The sequence below is a fragment of the Eptatretus burgeri genome, chromosome 13 (genome assembly GCF_056783735.1).
Source record: "Eptatretus burgeri isolate ZD-2024b chromosome 13, Ebu_testis_v1, whole genome shotgun sequence".
Classification (NCBI taxonomy): Eukaryota; Metazoa; Chordata; class Myxini; order Myxiniformes; family Myxinidae; genus Eptatretus; species Eptatretus burgeri.
This window is the reverse complement of record NC_140973.1, coordinates 42,152,771-42,163,032: the sequence shown is the minus strand read 5'-3', so window position 1 is coordinate 42,163,032 and position 10,262 is coordinate 42,152,771. Positions and strand designations below refer to the sequence as shown.

At 45.5% G+C, this 10,262-nt stretch overlaps 1 pseudogene; it reads right to left on the bottom strand.

The window, feature by feature from the left end:
• Positions 1–536: 536 nt before the first annotated feature.
• LOC147014302 (signal recognition particle RNA) lies at positions 537–677 on the bottom strand (annotated as a pseudogene).
• Positions 678–10,262: the final 9,585 nt, after the last annotated feature.

Here is a 10,262-nt window from a genome sequence, read left to right as displayed (position 1 = left end):
AGGGTGGCCTTTCGAGAAACAACGTTGCAAAGGCATTCACACATGATACGATCAGTGCTGTCTGGACCATAGACAAGGTTTTCCTGCAAGATTGAAGATTCTGTGATTAACAATATCCTGAAAAGGGCAAAGCTTTCATCCTGATAACAACTGAAGTATATTTCACCTGAGCTTACCTGTAAGAGTTATTTAGCGTACAGACAAGACGGCATTGCCCAACCTGTTGTGCTAATTGAGGTGTTGGGTAGAGCACAAAAGGCCATATTACGCATGCTTCCTTACTCAAATTATATTTTTCGTTGGGAATGGTGGGAATTCTTCAATAGTGTGAATTTTGCATGTTTTCTTTTGTTGTTGTTCCTGTCTGGAAGTTGCAGTAGTGAAAACACAACACGTTCAAATCCATGTTGTTGTTCGTCTTTCGGCTGCTCCCGTTAGGGGTCGCCACAGTGGATCATCCCTTATGATCCGCATACTGATTTGGTATAGGTTTGCCCTTCCAGACGCAACCCTGGTCGCCTCTTACGGCACAGGGATAAGGATTGGGTTTCACCATAATTCCGGGCTGCCCTGCACCCTCTCATAGCATGGCCCAGCGCAGAGCTCCCGTGCTCAAGCGATCCTCCAACCCAAGCCTCTGAGTAGCCGGATTACAGGCGCACGCCACTACGCCCGGTACTTTCAAATCCATCCATTGGGACCATACTCTGTGCAGAGTGTTGGTGCTGCCTCAGCAATCTCCTTGGCTCGTGGGCACAATCCTGGATGGGTCGCCACTCCGACACAGGATACCAGCAAGCTGGCACTCATTTTTGCCGACCTCGGAAGGATGACAGGCCGAGTTAACCCCACCTGGTATTAATTCAACAGCCGAGCAAGATTTGAACTCAGGACCCGAGGATCCCCTGCCCATCACCCAAACCATAAAGCCAACACTAGGCATACTTTCAAATCTGATAGGGAAAGGATGCAAAACATCGAAGTGGAGATTGGAGTTGAAGGTCACGTGGTGTTGTATGTCATATGTCACATGGTGTGGCAGCCATGTTGGAAAAAGGGGAAAAAAATTGGACCTCATCTCCAAAACCACTTCATGGAAAAAATTGAAACTTGGCATAAGTGAAGTACGCGTCATTTTGAAACAAGTATTGTATTTTAATGATGTCATAGGTGGCTTCATTATGATGTCATAATTGCATATGTCAAACACGTTATCCGATCATTATGAAAATTTTTGAAGGTCATCTCGGACTAAATTGTATGAGGGTAAAAAATTGATGACATCAGTCGTGTGGTACAGTCTTTCAAATACATTTTCAATAAAATAAAATTTTATTTTTTCAATAAATAAAGAAGACCATTTTCAAAAAAGACCATTTCAAATAAAAACTTTCAAAAATCTTCCTCTCCGAAACAGCGGAACAGATTGAGGGAAAACTTTACAGGTATATTCGCCTCTCCGTGAGCAACAAAAAGTTCTCCACCTATGATGTCATAGGTCACATGGTTTGGCAGCGATGATTTTTTTTGAAGAATAAACCTTTAAAAATATTTTTCTCCAGAACGACTTGACAGATCGAGGAGAAACTTCACCCACATGTTCCCCAAACCTTAGGGATACCAGGGTGTTCACAAATAATATAATTAATAGGTCACATGGTCTGGTAACCACGCTTGAACAAAAATCATTAAAAAAAATTATTTCTCTTCCACCGCTTCATCGATGTGAAACGTCAGTTATGATCGATTAGTCATGGGGAATATATGTTTTAAATTTCAAACTGATGACAGCCAGAATTATTTCATATTTTGAATCTGAGTTCAGGTCAAGTATGGGAGCATGTGCCGGAGCAGCACGTCACTGCATCAACTTTCCGCCGGTACTCCAGGGAACTACGTCTGACCATCCCCCAGGCAGATGCCTGGCCCATCCCAATCTCCTTGAGATGCCGATCAACCTGCTGCAACCATGAGGCACGTGGTCGGCCCATTGGCCTCCTCTACTCACGAGGCTCCCTCGCTGAGAGAACCTGATGAGCAGGATCAGCGTCAGGAAAATGAGCCGCATTTCCATCTCGCCACAGCTGACGCTCACGGACTATACAGGTAACAAATCTCATTTGAGTCTCTCTCAGTAACTTCTCGTTGGATACAAAGTCCGACCAGTGATAGCCAAGGATTCTCTGAAGAGACCTGGTACTGAATGAGTTAGGTCTCCATATTTGATCCATGGTCAGTGTCCAAGTCTCAATCCATAGAGCAAAACTGGAAGCACCACAGACATGAACACTCAGAATTTTGTCTTCCTGAATTTATACTGACAGCGCCACACCCTATGATCCAGTGAATCCATGATTCCCCAGGCATCTCTTGACCTCTGGCTCACAACCAGCAGAGACATGAACGTCACTGCCAAGGTAAGTCAATCTCTCCGTGACCTCAACATTCTCACCACAAACAGGTACAGACAAGATAGCAGCATCCAATATGTCGTTGAAAGACTGGATCTTAGTTTTGACCCAGGAAAGCTGTAATCCGCGAGGCTGCGATTCTTCTTTCAGCACCTCAAGGGCCCCCAAAATGATATCCAGAGTCTCCGCAATGATGACTGAATCATCTGCGAAATGAAGGTCAGAGATCTTGACATTCCCAAACGATGCACCGCAGCTCGATCTCTCTGACATCCTCCCCAGAATCCAGTCCATACATGTGTTGAAATGTGTGAGGGGCAGTACACACCCCTGACGAACTCCAGTAACAACTGGAAATTAGTCAGAGATGGAATTGCCACACCTCACAGCACTCTCAGCACCAGAGTATCATTCAGACATCATATTGATCCATTTTGCTGGCACCCCGCGAAGACCAAGAATCCTCCAGAGGGCTTCCTGATTCACTGAATCAAACACTTTGCAGAGATCAACATAGGCTGCAAGCAGCTCCTGCCAAAACTCTCATCTGCGTTCAGTGATGACCCGAAGAGCAAGGATATGGTCAATCGTTGACCTCTGTGGTGTAAAGCCTGACTGCTCTGGACGCTGGTGCTCAAGCAGATGGTGGCGAACCCCATCAAGAATTATCCGAGCAAAGACCTTGCCCAACACTGAGAGCAGTGTCACCCCTCGGTAGTTGTTGCAGTTTTGGCGATCACCCTTCCCTGCCCAGAGTGTGACAACAAGGCCCCTCTTCCAGTGAGTTGGGATGATGCCTTTGTTCCAAGCAGAGCACAGAACTGCATGCAATGAGACATGAGTGCAGCATTTCCACCAGCTTTGAGAAGTTCAGTATGGATGCCACAGATCCCAGGAGCTTCACCCATTTTCAACCGATTCACTGCAGCCTATGGTTCCACAAACGAAGGTGGATCACAGTTGATTGGAGAGTCAGTAATCGGAAGAGTAACACTCCTGACATCCAACTCAACAGCTTGTGATTCAGCCTGGCCCAGCGGGCCTTCACTTCGGACTCCTCTGTCAAGAGCCCACCACCCTCTGGTCTAACTGCAGTACACCAAGTGGTGGGCTTGGACGAACGCATTGTATGAATTCCCTTGCAAGAAGGATGAGAAACACTTGACCACAGGTGATGCTCTTACCTCCACACCGATTCCTCGCACATAGGGCTCTTTGTAAATCATCAGTGCACGTGCAGTTTCATGCCTTAGCTCTCTGAACAGCTCATCTCTGCCATTAAGGCTGGCCCTGCGACTCTGGTCAATGTCCCTTGAGAGACAAAATTCTTCTCCGCCCTTCGGTGAGTTCCAAGCCATCCACCAGCAACATCAAGGATGGTAGTCTTGAAGGTACTCCACAACTCTTCAGGATTCTCCAAAGAACCCAGACCCCCAAAATCCCCACTCAGCCTGTTCGCAAACTCCTCAGCTGCCCTCTCATCCTTGAGCTTGCCAACATCCAGCCGAAGCTGGAATGGTACCATTCTCATGGATTTAAGCTGCAACTTCAGAGTTGCTACAACAATCCTATGGTCGTTATTGAGGAACTGAACACTCGGGTAGACCCTGCAGTTCTGGATCATCCTCCAGTGACCATCACCGAGCACATGGTCAATCTCCTTTGCCACACCACCAGCGTTGGAATACCAAGTCCAGTGGTTTCTCTTTCTCTGTACTGACAGGGTTGTCCAAAGTTCTCTTTGTACCTGACAGGGTTGATTGCTTCCAACTTTCAGCTTTAGAGCCTCAGTTGTGCACGTTTCTATCTGCACTGTCACTGATGATTCACCAACAAGTGATGAAACCAGTCCGGCAGCTGAGGGGGTGTGTAGCATTGAGATTCTCATGTGTGTACTATTTGTGAATATCTTTACAGCTGTGGAGGAACTCTGGGAAGGGTTTGAAACAGCAAACGGTCTGCATTGGGTAGCTTTTCAGGGTTGCTTTATGCAGCTTCTTCAGCTGGAAGAGTATGAGAGGAGTCAATTTATTTACATAATCCAGGCCACCTGGGTTTAATTGATTTGATGAGAGCTAATTGGTTATTCTCTCCATTCACAGGTGAGAGATGTGAGTGGGTCCTCCGTTTTTCATATATATATATATATATATATATATATATATATATATATATATATATATATATATATATATGTGGAGCTGTTGAACAGCTCCCAAGATGAAAGCAGCCAAATTAACAGGATTACCTTTTCTTAAAATTGAATGTAGCATTTAATTGAGGAAGCCAAAGCATTTAAAATGCTCTCAGTAAGCTACCATTTTTGACTGTTGGTAATCAAAGCCAGTCGGCTCTCTCTCTCTCACTCTCACTCTCACTCTCTGTCTGTGTCTCTTTCTCTGTCTCTGTCTCTGTCTCTTTGTCGTGCAGCTGAACATCTGGCTTTCTTGTTGGCCCTTGTAACAACATTCTTTGAGCCTTGGGCTCAGAGAAGCCCAATCATAAATCAGCACTGTCTTGGTATAGTTCAAAGGGAACATCTTGTAGTAGAATGAGACGATAATATATATTGTGATAAAGATCTGCCTGATCAATAACAGATCTTCTTGCTTGTGAAAAGATAAATGCTTTGTCAGGCCAGGAGAGAATATTTGCTGGGGTGTTGTTACTTTCAAAGAAACCAGATGAGCAGGAAAAGTATATATAAAGTAAACCAAACTGCTTTTGCGGGCCAGAGTTTTGACTGGGCTGGTATACTGTAGGTATTCTGTGCCTTTCTACTCTCGTGTATACACTTTTGATGCGCATTAAACCTCTTCTCTACGACGATTGGTGTAGTCATTGCTTGATTGCAGACCCTGATCTCGACATTTTGGCGTAGTTGGCAAGGGGTAAAAACAGAGCAAAAGAGGGGAACTTCTTGCTTGGTGAGACAAAAGGAGGACAGCAGCCGGCCGGCTTAAAGATAAGGTAAGAACTGCCTCTTTTTCTCACACCGGGACATACAAGTTCGTTGCTCTTTGTGATCTGTACTTATCTTAAAGAACGAGAAAAGAGAGAGCTTTGTGCGCATCAAAAAGAAGGGTACCCCGGGGGGTTAAGTGTTCGCAGGGGGGGTTGCAGCTGATGCTTACAGGCTCATCTAAGAAATCCCTGGAGAACAGTGTCTAAAGGGGAGATTGTAAGGTATAAGCCCGGGAGGGTAATCTGAGAAATCTCCAAGAGACAAGGTATTTCTGTGGGAGATTGAGGACGTGCAAGGTGTGCAAGGGAGTGTGAGGGTTCGTGGAAAGGTGTGAAAGACACTCAACCCAACCCAAGACCACCCCAGGCAAAACACTGACCAGTCCAAGAATACTCTAGAAATGATTCAGGGAAAGTGGGAAAATAAAGCTGTAACGGAAATTATGGACCAAGGTAATGTGATCAATTGGAATCATGCTATGAATGAATATAAAAGTACCCATATGCATTCCTAGAATAAGATTGGTTAAGATATGCATTTGTGAATAAGCCCGAACCAAACTTGAAGCTTGTAAGATGTTTCGGGAAGAAGCATGACAAATAAATAATGTTGGAAAAACAAAAAAGAAAACTTGTAAGTGTTAAGATTAAAAGAATAAGTTGAGAAAACACCTTGCCCCACCCGTGCAACTGCAGTACACAGAGCAGGGAAATCAAGAGAGAATACCAGGTTACCCATCTGAGGGTTTCCTTAATCCGTCGAGGTTGTGTCCAAACCTGGAAGGTACGAGGTCGCTGGCCACGACTTTTGCCTTCCCGGTGAGGAGGTGGCGGAAAAACGCAGGCGGAAGGGAAGGTTACAGTGCAGCAAACTCAAAATCGGTAAAATATCCATTAAAGAACAGGAATTGAGATTCGTTCTGATGTGATAATAATTGGAAATTTAAAGCGAAGTTCTGAAAGAACAGCAGACGAAGCTTGGCTGCTCGTGAAAACGATGTGTGGAAATGGAAGGTGGGTGGGAATGATAACCCACAGAGGGAAGGATGCCCCCATTGTGAAGTGGAGGAATGTGTGCGCCTTGCCTGAAGGGTAAAGGTGGGGGTCGTGTTCCTCTTTGAGAGTTTTTTTTTTTTTTTTTTTTTTTAACGACTCAAAAACGAGTCAACGGGAAAATTTGTGGCAGATGTGCCGAATAAAGCCTTGATTGTGATCTCCAAGTCCAGGAGTCCATACAACACCAATTAAATTGGGAATTATTTAATCGCGGTTGGATATAAATAAAAGGTAATTTAATGTAGAGTCAAATAGTTCTGAAATGTGTTTAAATTAATTTGTATACGTTTTAATGTGTGGGTCGAACGTATGTACGCAGTTTTTTGTGGATGTGGATGGGGAGAGACGCGGGACCAAGGTGCGAAGGAAGGAGGGGTAGGATAAAAGGTGGGGGCGAGCTGTGTCGAAGTGCACATGCTGTGCCCAGAGGCGTGCTGTGTCTTCACTCGTCGGTGAATGAAACAATGACATCCAAGAACCAGGACAAAGACATTAGGCAAGCTGAAGAAATGTTTTTGGGGGAGATGACTCGTGGTCTTTGAACACGCAGCCATTGTGGACCTTGTCACGGAGCATTAATCCTCTGCCTGGCGCGATCAAGTTTTTGTACGAAAGTGGACAGAGGAGCATGTTTGTTGTCCTTATATGAGCCTCGATCTGTAAGGATAAATTATTTGGATTAAAATTGACCATAAAAGCGGTTATCGTGCTGAATGTGTTGCATGCCCTGCTGTGATGTGCGGGCTGTGCGCGATCTTTGCTTGGGAGAGTCGGGCTGTGTGAAGTTTGCCTGAATACGGGGAGAGGCTTTGGAAAAGAAATATATTTTTTAACCGAGTGAGGCAGGAAAATTATCAACACGGTTGGTTGCATCATTATTGTGAGGAGCTCGGTTTTACAATAAATTGTGGTTGGCATCTGTGGTTGAATGTACGAAGTAAGCCGTGTGTGGAGCCCTCGAAGGAGGGAGGGCTGTACGGTGTGCGAGATGGAGCACGAAGCACGAGTGTGGTCAACATCTGGGCCGCATTGAAATCGGCCGTGCCGAGGGTGCTGTGTAAATTTTCGAACCACTTCATCCTGGCCTTGTAAGTTTGCAAGTACACATGTGCAAATGGACAAGACCATTGTGTGCTGGACCCTGAGTAAATTCTACAATGTGCCAACCCCCTACAGCCCCCTGCACCTCCGAAGAGTCTGGAGGTATGGCTGCCCTTTGAGCTGTGCAGCCTCGGTTCAAATCTCAACGCAGCTCTAAAACTGCCATCCTGGTGTTTCACATGCACTGCAAAGTTTGCTAACATCGGTTCGTGAACATTAAAGATCCCACGATGCTTTTTGTGAAGAGTTGGCAAGTTATTCCAGGCACCCTGAACATTAAGCTACAAAATTGCTGCTCGAACGTGCAGGGGCACAGCTGCTGTCATGATGGGCATGGGTCGGGACTCGAGTCGTCAGTTGTGTGCAGTACGTGGCGACAGATTAGTATCAATTGTCACAAGGACGTGTTCGTGCAAATGATGCAGTGTCCCTCCACCGATACACACATTGGAATAAATAATCTCACCGACCTGGGAGGAATGACAGGCTGAGTCAACCTCAGGAACCAGGGATACTGAGAGTCAGGAGTCGCCAAGAGCCACAAACAATAGACAGTGTGCTCTGACGGTTTGAAAGAGGAAATGCAAATCGTGTAAGTGAGGTGCGGAGTGTGTGTTGGGATTTACTTTCGGCTCATGTAAAGGATAATTGAGAATTTGGCAGATTTTAAAAACAATTACCATGACATGTTTGAATGAAGAATGAGTTAAAATCGCAACTGTGGCTGTGGACATAATTACATACACAACTCAGCCGGGAACAGAGGAAAATATTTTATTTTATTTTGGGCAGCACCAAATGCTTTGTAGAAGTGTGGGCCAAATGGATGAATGGATGATATCTGATTAGGCAGTGTTGGTTGACTCACTGCTCGAGTAAAATGTGGTAATCGAAAGATGTCCGATACTGGACATAACTGTCAGGGTATGTAGTGTACACTGAGAATAACATCTTGGAAAGTGATTCTGTGCTAATTGCGGTATGCAATCTAGCCGAGGGTGAAAGCATATTCCTGATATGTGTATACTGTACAGATGGCACAATGTAGGGGAACTGTGGAAATAAGAGGATATTTAATGTCGCAAAGTGTGCTAGTCAAGAATAGTTACATCGATAGTAATATATTGAGCACATATGAAGCAAAAAAACTACAACAACGACATCCTCCCTGGCTACCTTCCACCATTGGCCTTTCCGATGAGCATACGTGCCAAGCGCCTGTGGGGGAGTTCCATTGGCAATCAACGCTACCTAACTACCTGGTGCTTGCAGCGGTATCGAGTTGCAGGTTCGAGTACCATCGAGCCGGATTGTCAAGGATTGCACGAGGCAGGAAGGTCCAAGGAAGCTTCTCACCTCCAGCTCACCTTCCCTCCGAGGGGGAGTATCAATAACGACCCAACGGGGTCCCTTTTGGGGGGGGTGTGTCTGGTGGGGGCCAGTCCTTAAGCAGCACCTATATGGGTGCTTGTGTATAAATTTCCATTTATTTTATATTCTAATGACTCTGCCCTTATGTGCTTCTTATGGGCTTCATGATGGTGCCCAGGGAGCCACTGGGTTGTCTGGACCGCCTGGAGAAGCGGGAGGCAGTGGAACTGTTGGTGGTTCAGGTCCTATCGGACCTCCGGGCCAAAGTGGTCATGATTGGCCCTCATGGTGATGGGAGTAGGCCAGGAGCACCTGGTAAACATGGATGGCAATGCTGGAGACAGGGGTCTGCAAGGGGAGTCTGCAACACCAGGACGCCAAGGGGCGATTGGGATAATTGCACCATCAGGATCATCTGGGTCAGCGGGTGAGCAAATGGTGGGTGCAGGTGAGCACATGCATCTGTGGTGAAGGTAGTGGTGTGAACCCATGGGTCGGGTCAGACAGGCAGAATTCACATCTTTGTTTATGTTGAGATCTGAATTTGTTGTCTTCTGACGTCAGCATCGGTTGGTATTTTAAAAACGCGTTTTTCATATCATAGCAGCCACCGTACCTGGGAAGGCTCTCTGTGCATTGTATTGTCATAATGGTAGACCGTGGGGCTATGTACGCTCTCTGATGACGACAAACTTATGAATGGGAAAGAAGGGTGCGGTCGGTGGAACTAACTCTACTGCTCCCTCTAGCGGTTGTGCTTGCTGCTGATACCCAGCCCCTACAACAAAGTGGTTACCCAAAAAGGTTTTGCTCGCTTTGGCTCATAAAAATGAGCTGCAGGAAAAAAAAGGGGGATGATGTAGAAGGAGGTGCTGAGAATATGGTACACTCAAGAACTTGCAGAGGTGGGAGAAAATCGAAAATTTGTAAAATCGAAAGTTTTGGAAGCAGTTATGTATTATCAAATGTTTGTGGTGTGCACTGCCTTTGGGCTGTTGGGTGCATCACTGGTTGGAGCATGACTGTGCTGCTGATGTGGTGTCCCTATTACCAGTGTACTGATGTTCATTTTTTTTTTTTTGCCAGTCTTAAAGGAGTGACAGGCTGAGTTAGCCCTCTGGGGTTCGTTTAGTGGTAAATGAAAGTTGAGCTCAGGGCTCTGGGATCCTCTTCACCAATTTAAGGGCTAGGCCAAACAGTACATATAATTATTGGTAGAATGTCTGTAAAATATATGGACATGTATAAATGAATATTAACTCTTGTGATGCGAATAAATATTGTGAAAGAGTTTGACAACAGGGTGTTCGAATGGAGGAACGTCCTAAAGATGCAGTGGACTGGAGTTTCAGGTATTAT